At 34.8% G+C, this 16,419-nt stretch overlaps 2 pseudogenes; one reads left to right on the plus strand and one right to left on the minus strand.

The window, feature by feature from the left end:
* The first annotated feature begins 4,712 nt into the window (after positions 1-4,712).
* On the plus strand, positions 4,713-5,594 carry LOC114200290 (olfactory receptor 2T29-like; annotated as a pseudogene).
* Positions 5,595-6,648: 1,054 nt separating this feature from the next.
* On the minus strand, positions 6,649-13,342 carry LOC114200288 (sorting nexin-2-like; annotated as a pseudogene).
* Positions 13,343-16,419: the final 3,077 nt, after the last annotated feature.

A 16,419-nucleotide genomic window follows, 5' to 3' on the forward strand; every position in this document is an offset into this window, starting at 1 on the left:
TCTAGAGGGGAGGGCGGTGGGGGGATGGGTTAGCCTGGTGGGGGTATTAAAGAGGGCACGTTCTGCGTGGAGCACTGGGTATTATGCACAATGAATCATGGAACACTACATCAAAAACTAATCATGTAATGTATGGTGATTAACATAACAATAAAAAATTTAAAGAGAAAAAAAGGGAATGGCTTTTTGATTTCCATTTATGTATGGACATGGGACTTATTTTATTTTGAGTGGGCATTATTTCTGATAGTTACAAAACTGAAACTAATGTCTCAGTTATATTTATGTTTCTGAGATGACACTGACAGCGAGTGATAAGACCTAAATTGTAGACTGTGGAGGGAAGAGAGTATTCTAGGGAGTGATAGTAGAATTATAGGCTCTGGATTCTATCACCTGATTTGAGATTGAGACAAAAATCCACCTTCAGGTGAATTGTGTGATGCTAAGCAGTTACCCTGGTAATTTCTTTGTTTTTAAGATTTTATTTACTTGAGGGAGAGAGAGCATGAGTGTGTGTGCATGAGTGGGGGGAGGGGCAGAGGGAAAGGAAGAAGCAGATTCCTCTCTGAGCAAGGAGTCCAACATGGGGCTCAATCCTAGGACCCCAAGATCATGACCTGAGCTGAAGGCAGACGCTTAACCAACTGAGCCACCCAGGTGCCCCTAAGCCACTTTTTAAATAATTTTCTCTTTCATTATTCTTATGTTAAAATGCCTACCCTGGGAATTAGAATTATTTAATTTGTGAAAGGAGAAAATAGATGATTAAATACTTCATTGATTCTTGGGGAAGTGAAATATAGAATGATATAGAACAATAGAACAATTTCTGGAATTTTGTTAGCTTCAAGTAAAGATTTGATTTTCTACCACCACTATTTAAAACAAAACAAAACAAAGGGATAGTTTGAAATTTTTAATTAAAAAATTTTTAAAAAAAATTTTAGTAAACTCTATGCCCAATATAGAGTTCAAACTCACAACCCCAAGATCAAGAGTCACATGCTCTACTACTGAGCCATTCAGGTGTCCTTATCACACTATTAATTCCCCAGTTTAAATATGTACTGTTCTGTTTACAGTAAACTCAAACATCTGGGCAGAGAAAGTAAGAATGAACAAGATGGCCAGTTATAGCATGATATAGAGAGCATTCCACCGTCTGTCTGGTGTTCAGAGTGGCTGATCACAGTGACTCTTATTTACCAAAGAGCAACAGAGATTTGCTTCATTTGACCACAAACATTGACTGAGACAGCAGGTATATTTTGCTTTTATTGGGCTGTTTTAAAATTTTGCCCAGAGGTCAACTTTTATCTGTTAGTGGGGTGAAAATGAAAATAAGATTATATTTTTTGATATAATGTGTACCAGATTTGTTGGATATTTATGTTAAGGCATCAAATTAATTTTCAGTGTTGTCTATTGCTTTAGAACCTTGGAACTTGGGACTATTAATAAGTTGAATATTGTAATTAATCTTTGTAATCATTACAAAAGTATGCAATGCTTTGAAAGTCAGAATTTATTCCTGAAATATCCCTGTATCATAATCATTCCTAAATTCTTCCTAGAGAGAAGAGCCAATATTTCTTTTTTTGTTGGTAAGGACATTTATAATTTAACATTTGATATGTCAGTAATTGAGAAGTTGCAAAGATTTGATCTCTAGAACAGAAAATGTAAAAGAAGTTATTAGTGAGTCTTTTCAGAAAGGACAGGTATATTTTACTTCTATTGTTCTTTCTTATTTATTTTGCACTATTTCAAAATTCTACTTATACCTCAAATCACACACACACACACACACACACACACACACTATTTTTGGCTGAATAGATGGACCATGACCTCCTTCAGTGTAATTGATTTAATTTTTCTTTTGTCTTCAGCATTTAACACAGATGTAGGCTTCAAGAAGTCAGATTTTTTTTGAGGGGGTTGTTTTGTAGTCAGAGACAAACTCAGTGTTGCTCAATTTTGCTCTTTACATCTCAGTTTCCTTGAAAAATAGATTACTATAGACAATAAAGTAGATTATGTTTGTAAAAACAACTAAAGCCTTGTCTTGTAAATGACAATGATCTTGTAGTTGCTAATTCTTCTTCCTGAGATTTAGAACAAATGGTAGAATATTTAAGCAGATGAAATTGGAGAAGCATATACTAGATAGAAGTAAGGTAGGATTTTCCATAAAGATCTGCGTAACCAGAGTAAAAATAATAAATATATCTCATATATTTATTTATATTTATATATTCATATATGTATGTATAAAGTCTGGGACTACAGAAATGATCGAATCTTAATTCTTATGTGTATGAATAGATACTAAAACTGTCAAACTGAAGTAATTCATCTTATATCATAAAACACAAATGGTAACTGCCATTTCTTACACAGATTTTGCATAATAATCACCATAGATATTAGCTCTTTAAATTAACAATACATGGGCTTAATCACCTGTAACTGGTAATTTTCATTACCACTTTCATTATTTTATACCATTTAATCTTGAATCTTGTTTAATGTAAAATGAACAAAGGGATTGTGTGTAGAGGATAATCTAGACCCACACAGTATAACTTCAAAGTTTGGGCTCCTAAATTGATGTCCTTAGGATATCTAAGGGGTTGGTCATTGGTGAGTACCCTGATATGCTGCTGGGGATGCATGGAACACTCTGTACACCCACAGAGCATCTCAGTCTGGCCAGGCCATACAGACAATGGGGGTTCAAATTTTTGTGTAAATATTCCCCAAGTTATGTTTCAGTTACTTTCTAAATCTTTCTCATATGGAATATATCTCTAAGAGTTTTTAAGATCCAGTTGGATTCTTTTTTTTAATTTTTTAATTTTATTTTATTTGAGAGAGAGAGAAAGCACATGGGGGGAGGGTCAGAGGGAGAAGCAGACTCCCCGCCGAGCAGGGAGCCTGATGCGGGACTCGAACCAGGGACTCCAGGATCATGACCTGAGCCGAAGGCAGTCGCTTAACCAACTGAGCCACCCAGGCGCCCGATCCAGTTGGATTCTTAAACCTGAAAGGTGGATTCAATTTTGATTTCAATAAAAAGGTCTATAAATAGGAGATTTTATTGCCTTCTTTTCAATGATTCAATTTTTCTGTGTTTTTATATGGCAGTGATTCTGAAAATTTCCATACTCATTGATAAACAACACTATCTATCATCAGGAAATCTCATGACCTCGAACTTTGGCAATCTTACTGTAAGTTACCAATATTTAAATATTTTTATTTGAATGTACTTGACACACAACGTTACAGTAGTTTCAGGCATGCAACATAGATATTCAACAAATTATATGTTATGTTATGCTTACAGCAAGTGTAGCTTCCATCTGTCACTATACAACACTATTACAATATCATTGGCTATATTCCTTATGCTGTGTCTTTCATTCCTGTGACTTACTCCTAACTAGAAGACTGTATCTCCCATTCCCTGTCACTCATTCTGCCCATCACCCTGTAGCTCTTCCCTCTGGAGACCATCAGCTTCTTCTCTATATTTTTAGGTTTCATATTGGTTTTTTTCATTTGTTTATTCATTTGTGTTTTTAGATTCTACATATGAGTGAAATTATGTAATATTTGTCTTTTTTCAGTCTGATTTATTTCACTTACCATAATACCCTGGTGGGTCTGTTGTAAAAAAGGGCAGAATCTCATTCACTATTATAGTGGCAAATATATATATGAATAGATACTATATATATATATATATATATATATATATATATACAAACACACAAATATACTCATACACAAACATATATATGCACACATATACACACACCATTCCTTCTTTATCCATTTGTCTATTGAAGGAAACTTAGATTGTTTCCATATCTTGGCTATTGTAAATAATGCTGCAGTAAACATATGGGTGAATATAAAAATAAACAATGGAATATTACTCAGCCATAAAAAGTTTGAAAACTTGCCATTTGCAATGGCATAGATGCAGCTAGAGAGTATTATGCTAAGCAAAATGTCAAAGATAAATACCATATGATTTCACTTGCATGTGGAATTTAAGAAAAAAAGCAAATGAACAAAGGGGAAAAAATAGAGAGGCAAACCAAGAAACAGACTCTTAAATATAGAGAACAAACTGATGGTTACCAGAATGGAGGTGGGTGTGGGGATGGGTTAAATATATTGTGGGGATTAAGAGTACACTTGTTATGAGCACCAGGTATTGTATGAAAATGTTGAATCATTATATTCTACACCTGAAACTAATATTACACTGAGTTAACTAACTGGAATTTAAATAAACATTTAAAAATTAAAGGTCATATGAAAATTTGAAAAAAAAAATAAACATAGGGGTACAGATAGTGGTTTTGTTTTCTTTGGGGAAATACATATCCAGCAGTGGAATTATTAAAGTATTCATATTTTTGACCCAGAGTTGGGAATTCTTAGATATCTATTAAATTTGTTCAATTACAAATAATTTATAATCCTAAAATTTACAGGTCCTTGGAACTTCCGTTTAGTGGCACACCGGGTTGCCATATGTAAAAATGCAAACACACACACACAAACACACACACACACACACACACACACACACACACACTCAAGCTCACTAAACATTTATTTCAGGTGCTTGTATCCCAGGAGTGATCTATTAACACCATAGTTCTCCTTGGTTCACCAGGTAAAATCTAATGGAGAACACCACTTGAGTGGCAAACCATACTGGACGATCAGATTTTGACCTAGTGGGACTCTTCAGTCAATTCAAGTACCCAGCTTTCCTTTGTTTGGTCCTTTTTGTAGTTTTCTTGATGGCTTTGTCTGAGCACCCAGTTGTCTCTCATGGATGTGATGTACATTTCTGTCACAGCCCAAGATGCTTATGGACCAGGTCATGGGTGTGAAACAGATCTCAGCCCCTGAGTGTGGGATGCAGATGTTTATCTGACACTAGGAGGTTCAGAAGTTTTCCTTCTAGCTGCCATGGTCTATGACCGCTATGTGGCCATCTGCCATCCACTCTGTTATTCTATCCTCATGAACCGTAGGGTGTGTCTCCTCTTGGTGTCTTCCTCCTGGTTTCTGGGATCTGTGGATGGATTTATGCTCACACCCATCACCATGACCTTCCCCTTCTGCAGATCCTGGGAGATCCACCATTTCTTCTGTGCTGTAATGAAGCTTTCCTGCTCAGACACTTCCCTCTATGAGACACTAATGTACCTGTGTTGTGTCCTCAAGCTTCTCTTCTCTGTGACAGTCATTTCAAGCTCCTATTCTTTCATCTTCTTCACCATCCATGGTTGAACTCAGCAGAGGGACGGAAGAAGGCCTTTGCCACTTGTTCTTCCCACATGCTGGTGGTCATCCTCTTCTATGGGGCTTCCATCTATACCTACATGCTTCCCACCTCCTACCACACCCCTGAGAAGGACATGATTGTATCTGTCTTTTATACCATACTCACTCCTGTTCTAAACCCTTTAATTTATAGTCTTAGGAATAAGGATGTCACAAGGGCTCTAAAAAAAATGTTGAATGTGGGATCGGTCTTTCAGGAAACTATAAAATAGGAACTATTTGTGCTATTTTTTTTCTTCACCCTACAAATTAAAACTTTGGGATCCTATGTCAATGTTTTTCCTTAGCTTCTCACACCATGATGTGTCATCACCAATTTGTTCCTTTTGGAGGAATTGTTAACCTGTCCTCGAAAGCCCTTCATTTCTACACTTCAGCATTCAAAACAATTGTACAATTGTATTGTATCCATGTTACATTTTTTTCTGAAGTTTCCACTGTGATTCTGTGGAAGAATATTCATATTCTGAAGAAATACATTATAAAATATTTAGAAACAAAATCATAAGGTGTGCAATTGATGAGAGAGAGAGATGGAGAGAGAAGTGATAAACCAAAGGGGACAAAAAGATAAAGGAGAATCTAGGTAAGGGAATATGAGTGTTAATTGTATTATTATTATTATTCATACTATTTTTCTGTAAGTTTGAAATTACTTAAGAATAAAACACAAAGAATCAGACTTTTGGCTATTTTAAAAATTTGTCCTTGCTGCATAGTGACAGTGTAAGTGACAAATCTTGGAAATCATGCACATGTTAACATGGCTGATCATTACTGCAACAATCAGGTTGTTTGCCTACATTTAATTAGGGCAATTTTGTTCTTTAGGTTCCAAACCTGAAAACATCCAGTGGCTGTTACCACTCTGAAATCATTAGTCCATTGTAGTAGAAGGTACTGTGGGAAAAGCATTAATCCCAAAAGAAGGGCTTAGGGAAGCTTTTCAGCATAAGGTGGTATCAGAGCTGATATTTAAAGGATGTCACTTATTGTACAAAGAACCAGAGGAAGACTATCAAACACACCCAATCCTTCATTTGTTCAAAAAACGTATCATGCTATATTATAATAAAAAATAACTAATAGCTAACTGAATTTAATATAAATAACAAATGTTATTTACTATTGCCCCTTAGGAGTTTGATATGTAGGTGCAGTTTGTGCAAATATTTGTAATAAAATACACAAATGGTTTTGAGCCTCATGTGGAAAGGGTACAGCTTATTTTTTTAAAGATTTTTTTTTTCATAAAATATAGAGTGGTTCATTTAGATGGTTTTAAATGATTTCACTGTGGAATTCAGCATAACTGGAACAAACATCCAAGATCTTCGTAACAGAAATCTTCTTGCTAGGCAATGGCTTTGGCTTCAGGCAAGAATGCCTCCCAGTATTTTATCAGCTGTTGCTGTGTTTGTGCTAATGATTCTAAGTACTTGATAATACAGTTTTAAAATCTTTCACTCGTTCTTTCTCAAATCTTCCCACTTCTTTTCGAATTGTTTTAGAGATCTGTTCAAAATCTCTTTCTCCTTGTTGTACTTTTGCCTCCCACTCTCTTATTTCATTTTTAGCTTGCTGTATTTTATCTGGTTTATTAGCAACCATCATTTTTGCCTCAGTTTCACGTTTTTTGAGCAAAGTAATTTGAGCATCTTCCCATTTCTGCCAGCACTTCATTCAATGGTCAAACACACCTTTCACTGCGGCAATAAGACAAATGTAGTCACTAAGCAGTTCTGAAAACATATAAAAGTCAGCAAAAGCTTGTTCTTGATGTAACTGGTCTATCTTCTCCTCCACCTCCGCAAGCTGAGACAAAGCTCTAGATTAAGCAGTATGGTCCTCTGAGTTACCTAACATGGCGGCACTTTTAGCAAAGGCAGCTGTGTTGGCTGAAAGCTCTTTTCTATGACAGACCAAGGCTTCGACACTAGCATGAAGTTTCCTAAGTTGCTGATCCAGATTTTCAAATTGCTGCTGCTTTTCTTCAAACCATGCATCCGATTCATTCATCTTGATTGTCATTTTGTTGACAGCGTCGGCAGCCTTGTTCACCATCCTCAATATTCTTGCTCCACTCAGAGCCTGTGTGTTAACTGCTCTAGGCAGCTGGAATTGAATGACAAATAAGGGCAAACAAACCGGTTAAAAGCCTGGAGGTTTAACCGGGCACAAAAGGGACTGCCTTTTTTAAAGATTTTATTTATTTATTTGACAGACACATAGAGCCAGAGAGCATGAGTGGGGGGGTGGCAAAGGCAGAGGGAGAAGGAGAAATAGTCTCCCCCCTGAGCAGGGAGCCCAATGCAGGGCTCAATCCCAGGACCTGGGGATAATGACCTGAGTTGAAGGCAGATGCTTAACTAACTGAGCCACCCAGATGCCACAAGTGTACAGTTTATAAGGACACACCAATTCTACCTATGACATGTGAGTTCAGTTGAGTTCGACTAAACAAAGAGGCTGAAAGGAGACCCTAGATCTCTGTGTTGAATGGTGACTAAATGCTACTTTCATATGAGTACAGGAGGTTGGGACCAGGGCTCTTGCTCAAGGACATAATGCCACAGAAAAAGAACACTATGAGCAAAGTTCAGGTGGTTGGTCAAGCAGGAGAAAAATGTTCTAGTGGGTCCTCCTTCCATATTCATTTTATAGCGTCATTTCCTGCCCTTTTTTGATGCAAGTATTTACAAATAATAATAAAATTATCAGGTTTGGATTTTCGTTATTTTATTATGTTATGTTAGTCACCATACAGTACATCATTAGTTTTTGATGTAGTGTTCCATGTTCCACTGTTTGCACATATCATCCAGTGCCCCAAGCAATATGTGCCCTCCTTAATACCTATCATCGTGCTAACCCATCCCCCCACCCCCTCCTCTCTAAAATCCTCAGTTTGTTTCCCAGAGTCCATAGTTTCTCATGGTTCATCTCCCCCTGATTTCCCTCCTTCATTTTTCCTTTCCTATTCCTAATGTCCTCCATGCTATTCCTTATGTTCCACAAATAAGTGAAACTGTATGAAAATTATCTTTCTTTGCTTGACTTATTTCACTTAGCATAATCCCCCTCCTGTTCCATCCATGTCAGTGCAGATGGTGGGTATTCATTCTTTCTGATGGCTGAGTAATATTCCACTGTATATATGCACCACATCTTCTTTATCCATTCATCTGTTGAAGGGCATCTTGCCTCCTTCCACAGTTTGGCTATTGTGGTCATTGCTGCTATAAACATTGGGGTGTATGTGCCCCTTCTTTACACTGCATCTCTATCTTTGGGGTAAATACTCAGTAGTGCAATTGCTGGGTTCTAGGGTAGTTCTATTTTTAATGTCTTGAGGAACCTCTATACTGTTTTCCAAAGTGGCTGTACCAACTTGCATGCCCACCAACAGTGTAAGAGGGGTCCCCTTTCTCCACATCCTCTCCAACATTTGTTGTTTCCTGCCTTGTCAATTTTTGCCATTCTACCTGGTGTAAGGTGGTATCTCAATGTGGTTTTGATTTGAATTTCCCTGATGGCTAATGATGTTGAACAATTTTTCATGCGTCTGTTAGCCATTGTATGTCTTCTTTTGAGAAATGTCTGTTCATGTCTTCTGTCCATTTTTTTCACTTGATTATTTGTTTTTTGGGTGTTGAGTTTGAGTTCTTTGTAGATCTTGGATACCTGCCTTTTATCTGTAGTGTCATTTGCAATTATCTTGTCCCATTCTGTGGGTTGCCTCTTTGTTTGGTTGACTGTTTCCTTTGCTGTGCAGAAGATTTTCATCTTGATGAAGTCCCAAAAGTTCATTTTTGCTTTTATTTCCCTTGCCTTTGCAGATTTGGATTTTAGAATAGTTAAATCAGTAGGAATCAATCGGAAAAGAGCAACATTAGAGGTATGGTGACCAAGTGAGTGAGGACAATGAGATGGATAGTGTTGATCTCTGTGGACTGGATCATACCAAGTGAAATTAGGGGCTTTTAGGGTATAAGTAGGGCCTTGTTGAGTTTGTTCCTTAAAACCACAAACTTGGTTGCATGTTTACCAGTTTCCAATTAGCTATGGCAATTTGTGAATTATCAGTTGGTTTCAAAAGTAGAGATTCCCTTTTTTTCTTGACATACTCAATTCTTTCATAACTATAAAATAAGGACCTTGCAGTATTTTAGGAAACAGTGTTGGAAAATTTGTTTAGAATTTTTTTTGTTGCAGTAAAATGGAATGAATAAAGTATGTACACTATTTAACTTTTAAAAATAATTGACAAGTATAATATCACCCTTCAATTTCTTGGACTATAATGACACACATTTGATGGTTTCATTTAGAGCACTGTAGATTTGGGAAAGAAAATGGGGCAAAACAAAATAAAACATTCTATGAAACCATGTTTTTCCATAGATGAATTTTTACTCTATCTCAAGCAAAAGAAAATAGATGAAAATATTTTAGAATGATGTGTTTTTTTAAATAAAATATTTATTTTCCATAGCCTATACAAAAAAGGATTTACAAGAACTGTGCAGTTGGGAAACTCAATCAAATTATATATACTGCATAATACCCAGAATTACTAGACATGAAAGAACAGTATCTAGAATACAAACAACAAATGAAGTTTTTCTGGCACTCAAGTGCACTTGCTTACAGTGCCATGTAAGTAGCTGTGCACTGAAGTAGTTTAAAATGTGCAAATTTCAGAATGCGTTCAAGTGTTTGTGCTTGTGCTTATGATGCCACTTGCATTTGGCCAAAGAAATAATTTTTAACCCATGAAAACCAGCCCTCAGTGTTCCTGAACCCTCCAAAGGTCATTAAGGACTATAATTAGAATTATTACAAATTTAGTCATAAACCAATATGAATTAGGTGGAGAAGCTTGAATTGTTTGTTCTTGTTTTTACAAATATTCCACTTTAATTTTTAATACATATTTTATTTATTTATTTTACACTATGTGCCAGTCATTATTATAATGTTGCTCTGTATATTAATTTATTCAAACCTATTAAACCCTTTAAGGAAGATATGATTTTTTCTTTGTTCTTGTTGTTGATACATTTATTTTATTGTGGTAAGAGCACCTATCATTAGATCAACCTTCTTAACAAATTTTTATGTGTGCAACATAGTATTGCTGACTACAGGGCAGGTATTCATATTATCTCCATTTTACAGAGAAGGACACTAAGTCACCAACAGGTTAAATAATTTGTTTGGGACCACTAGGTAGTAATGTTCAAATGGGTACTTGCTAACAAGTATGAACTCCGTGTTGGTTGGAATGACTAGGTCTTTCCATTGTGAAAAATGTTAATGTTACATCTGTCATTTTTGCTCTAGACAGAAACCTTGGTGATACCAAGTTTTATAGAAAACCAGTTTCTTATACTACAATTTACTCACTAATACTGTATATCTTCAGAGAAAAGACAGAAGATGCCACACATTTTTTTCTAAATGATTTCCAGAGAGTGAGTCATTACAGTTCAATTATAGTGTAATTCTGCCATGCTCTAAACATAAGTGCTATAAAGTTGCAATGTAAAGGATAAAATAAGGCATTGTTATCAATTCTTAACCACTGAAGTTTGTTTTCCATAGGATTAAGAGAATTGATTATTCTCTATATATAGAAGTCAGTTTTCAGAGATGCTCCAGTTATGTGGGTTAGCAATTCATTGCTAGATTAAAGGTTCTAACTTTGAGTTATAAAAACATGCTGACAACATATGTGTATGTTAGAGCTAATGATAAATACCAGTTAACATCTTAAGCAAAGCTCTGAATTGTCCAGCTAACAATTAATTTCCCTGGATAAACGTTAAAGAAAATCAACCAAGATTTTGCACTGAAGGTCTCTGGATAAAGGTAGTTCTATAGACTGAAACCAGAAGATGTAAAGATCAGGCACACTTATGAAATCCTAAGTAACCATTTATGAATGGTGAATTATACTCTGTATGCAAGACAGATGTTAGATGAGTAATTAACCCGCATGCACGTGAATGTGTGTATATATATGTATATATGTGTATAGGTATATATTTGTACAAATGTATGTATGTTAGCCCTGTATATTTATCTATTTTTTTCATTTTGTGAGGTTTACTGTGTACTAGTCACTGGGCTAAATACTTCATAGTTTTTTTTCTTTTCTTTCTTCCAACTGATTTTTTTTAATTGAGTATAGTGGAAATACAATGTGACATTAGTTTCTACTGTACAATATGTAATTTGACAAGTGTATATATTATGCTATTCTTACCACAACTATAACTACCATCTGTCACCACACAACACTATTAAGATATTGACTATATTCATTATGCTGTGTCTTTTATTCTTGTGACTTTTTCATTCCATATCTGGAAGTCTGTATTTTCCACTCCCTTTCACCCATTTTGCCTATCACTCCACCCCTCTTCCCTCTGGTAACTATGACTTTGTTCTCTGTATTTGTAGGTCTGATTCTGATTTTAATTTATTCATTTGTGTTTTTAAATTCCACATATGGCTGAAATCATGTGTGGTTGTCTTTCTCAGTCAGACATATTTAACTTAGTTTAAGGTCCTCCAGACACATCCATGTATTAAATGACAAGATGTTCTTATTTAAGAAAAGAAAAAAAAAAGATGTCCTTATGTTTTTAACATTGCATAATATTCCATCATATACCACATTTCATATTTTGTCACATTGTTTATCCATTCATTGTTTGATAGTCATTAATTTTTTTCCATATGTTGGCTACTGTGAATAATATGACAATAAACATGAATATGTCAGGGTGCCTGGGGGGGCTCAGTCGGTTAAGGGAATGACTCTTGTTTTAGTTTTAGGTACTGATCTCATGGTTCATGAGATAGAGCCCCATGTTGGACTCCACACTCAGCAGGAGTCTTCTTGAATATTCTCTCCCTATGCCCCTCCCCACTCTCTCTAGTAAATAAATCTTAAAAAAAAAAGAAAGCTCAAATCTTACTGAGATCCAGATTTCAATTCATGTGGTTATACACCCAGAAGTGGGATTGCTGAATCAAATGATAATTAGCTTTCAAATTTTTTAGGTACCTATATATTGTTTTCCAAAATGTCTGCATCAGTTTAAATTCTAACCAAGAATATACAAGGATTACCCTCTCTCCACATTCTCACCAGCACTTACTCTTTTTGTTTTTGTTAATAATAGTTATTCTAACAGGTGGAAGGTGATATCTATTGTGGGTTTGACTTGCATTTCCCTGATGATTAGTGATGGTCAGTTTTATATATCTGTGACCATTTGTATGTCTCCTTTGGAGAAATATCTACTCAGTTCCTTTGCTCATTTTTAATTTTTGTTGTTGTTTGTTTTATTTTGCTATTGAGTTTTATGAGGTCCTTAAATATTTTGGATATTAACCATTTATGTAAAATGAGGTCTGCAGATATCTCTTCCCTTCCCTAGTTGCCTTTGTATTATGTTAATTGTTTACTTTCCTGTGCAGAAGACTTTTGTTTGATGTCACACCCATCTATTTTAGGTTTGTCACTTGGACTTTTAGTATTATATCAAGAAATCTTTGCCCAGTACAATGTCCAGACTCTTCTAACCTGTTTTTCCTTATAAGATTTATGGTTTTAGAACTTATGTTTATGCCTATTTTTTATATATAATGGTCACATGACATTTTATTACTTTCAGGTACAGAACATAACCACCCAGTATTCATATATATTGCAAAATAATCATCACAGCAATATTAGTTAACATTCATTGCCATACATAATTATGACATTTTTTCTCATGATGAGAATTTGTAAGATCTACTGTCTTAACAAATTTCAAATATGCAGTACTGTATGATTAAATATAGTCACTATGCTGTACATTACATCTAAATGCTTTATTTATTTTACACCTGTAAGTTTGTTCCTTTAGACCACCTTCACCTATTTCACCTTCCTCGCCATCCACCTCTGGTAGTAATTAATCTTCTCTCTGTATTTTGAGGTTTTTTTTTTTAATTCCACATATAAGTAAGATCATATGGTAATTGTCTTTCTTTGTCTGACTGATTACACTTAGCATAAGGTCATCAAGATCTATCCATGTTGTCACAAATGGCAATTTCCCTTTTTATGGCTGAATAATACTGCATTGTATGTATGTGTATTTATATTTTTTAAAAAATAATTTGTTAGTCTATGAACACTTAGGTTGTTTCCATATCTGGCCATTATAAATAATACAGTGATAAAGATGGGGATGTATATATCTTATCAATTTGGTGTTTCTCTTTTCTTCAGAAAAATATCCAGAAGTGGAATTGCTGGATCATATAGTAGTTCTTTTTGATTTTTAAAAAAATTTTCTTAGTGTTTTCCATAGTGGCCGCCCAAATTTACATTTCCACCAGCAATGCACAAGGCTTCCATTTTCTCCACATCCTCACCAATACGTGCTAATTCTTATGCTTTTATTATCCATTCTAACAGGTGTGAGGTGATATTTTGGAGTGGTATTAATTTATATTTCTATAATGATTTGTGATTTTGAGCACCTTTTCATGTACCTGTTGGACATCCATATGTCTTTGACAAAATGTCTATTCAGATCTTCTGCCCATTTTTAAATCAGATTGCATGGGTTTTATTGTTGTGATGGTAGTGATGGTGGTGCTGGTGGTTATGAAGTTGTATGAGTCCTTTATATATTTTTGATATTAACCCCTTATCAGAAATATAATTTGCAAACATTTTCTCCCATAGTTGGTTTGCCTGTTCATTTTGTGGATGTTTTCTTTGTTGTGAAGTAGCGTATTAGTTTGATGTAATCCTACATATTCAATTTTCCTTTTGTTATGTTTGCTTTTGGTGTCAAATAAAAAAAACATATCACTAATTCTAATAACAAGGATCTTGCTGCCTATTATTTTTCCTTCTGGGAATTGTATGATTTCAAGTCTAAATTAATATCTTTAATCCATGCTGAGTTAATTTTTGTATATAGTTCTGCAAAATAGTAGTCTAGTTTCATTTTTTTTTTGCATATGACTGTCCAGATTTTCTAACACCATTAATTGCAAAGATGGTCCTTTCCCCATGGTATATTCATGGCTCCTTTGATAAATTAATTTACCATGTGTACATGGATATATTTCTGGGCTCTCTGTTGTTGTTGTTGTTGTTGTTTTTGAGAGAGAGAGAGAGAGGCGAGGGGTGGAGGGAGAGGGAGAGAGAATCTTAAGTAGATTTTATGCTCAATTTGTAGCCTAACACAGGGCTCAATCTCACGACCCTCAGATCATGACCTGAGCCAAAATCGAGAGTCAGACACTTAACTGACTGAGCTTCCCAGGAGCCACTCTATTCTGTTCTATTGAATGGTGTTTTTGTTTTTATGCTAATACATACTGTTTTGATAACTATAACTGTAATATTGTTTGAAATCAGGGAAGATGATGTCTCCAGATTTACCCTTCTTGCTCAAGATTGTTTTGGCTATTCAAGATATTTTGTGGTTCCATACAACATTTAGGATTCTTTGTTTTATTTCACATAACTTTAATAAGGTTTGCATTTAATGTATAGACTGCTTTAGATATTATGGAGGTTTTAACAATATTAATTCTTCCAATCCATGAGCATGGTATATAATTCCATTTATGTATGTCTTCTTCAGTTTCTTTCTTCAATGTCTGAGGGTTTTCAGTATAAATTTCAGCTATTTGCATAAATTTGTTCTTTGGTGTTTTAGTCTTTGTGATGTAATTATAAATGGAATTTTTTTAAATTTCCCTTTCTGTTTGTTATTAGTGTATAGAATTGAAACTATTGTTGTGTATTGATTTTGTATCCTGAAAGTTTATGAGTTCATTTATCAATTCTAACAGGTTTCTTTTTTTGATTCAGTCTTTAAGGTTTTGTATATATCATATCATGCTGTTTCCAATTTGAGACAGTTTTGCTTCTTCCTCTCAAATTTGGACAACTTTTATTTTTTCTTCTTGCCTAATTATTCTGGCTCAGACTTACAATACTATGTTAAATAAACTGATAAGAGTGAGCATCCTTGTCTTGTTCCTGATCTGAGGGGAAAGCTTTCAGCTTTCCACCTCTAAGTATGATGCTAACCATGGGCTTGACATATCTAGCCTTTATTATTTTGAGATAAATTTCCTCTATACCTAGTTTGTTGAGAGTTTTTTTTTATCATAAGTGGATGTTGAAATTTGTCACAGGGTTTCTCTACAACTATTGAGGTGATTGTATGACTTTTAGCTTTCATTTTGTAAATGTGGTTTAACACATTGATTGATTTGCAGAGGACTAACCATCTTTTAATCCCTGGGATAAATCCCACTTAATCATGATGTATCCCATATATTTTGGTATGTTGTATTTCCATTTCATTTGTCTCCACAGTTTTATTTTCTTTTTTGATTTTTCTTTGATCCATTGTTTTTTCAATAAGATATTGTTTCATCTTCACATACTTGTGAATTTTCCAGTTTTCTTTTTGTAATTGACTTCTGGTTTCATATCATGTGGTCATAAAAGATGCTTGATATGATTTCAATCTTTTAAAAAATTTTAACACTTGTTTTGGATTCTAAAATATAGTCTATCCTGGATAATATTCTATGTGCATTTGAGAAAAAATGTGTATGTTTCTTTTGGATGAAATGTTTTGTAAAAATGTTAAATCTATCTGATTTAATGTGTCATTTAAGACTAATATTTCCTTGGAGGGGAGGAGTAAGATGGCAGAGGAGTAGGAGACCTGAATTCAGTTGGATAAGGATCAAACAGTTCTGAACACCTACGAACTCAACAGGAGATCGAAGAAAAGAATAGCAACAACTCACTGAATAGAAAAGCAACCACTTTCTGGAAGATATTTTCTCATTTGTTTAGTGTATATTTTCTGGAATGTTGTTACCATGTTAGCACTTTGTTCTCTCATTCATCTATTCTCCTTTGGACAAAATGACAAGATGGAAAAAAATCACCTCAACAAAAAGAACAAGAGGCAGTACTGACAGCCA

The sequence above is a fragment of the Eumetopias jubatus genome, unplaced genomic scaffold, assembly GCF_037043125.1.
Source record: "Eumetopias jubatus isolate StellerSeaLion01/CBP00866 unplaced genomic scaffold, mEumJub1_p1.0 scaffold_5, whole genome shotgun sequence".
NCBI classification, from domain to species: Eukaryota; Metazoa; Chordata; class Mammalia; order Carnivora; family Otariidae; genus Eumetopias; species Eumetopias jubatus.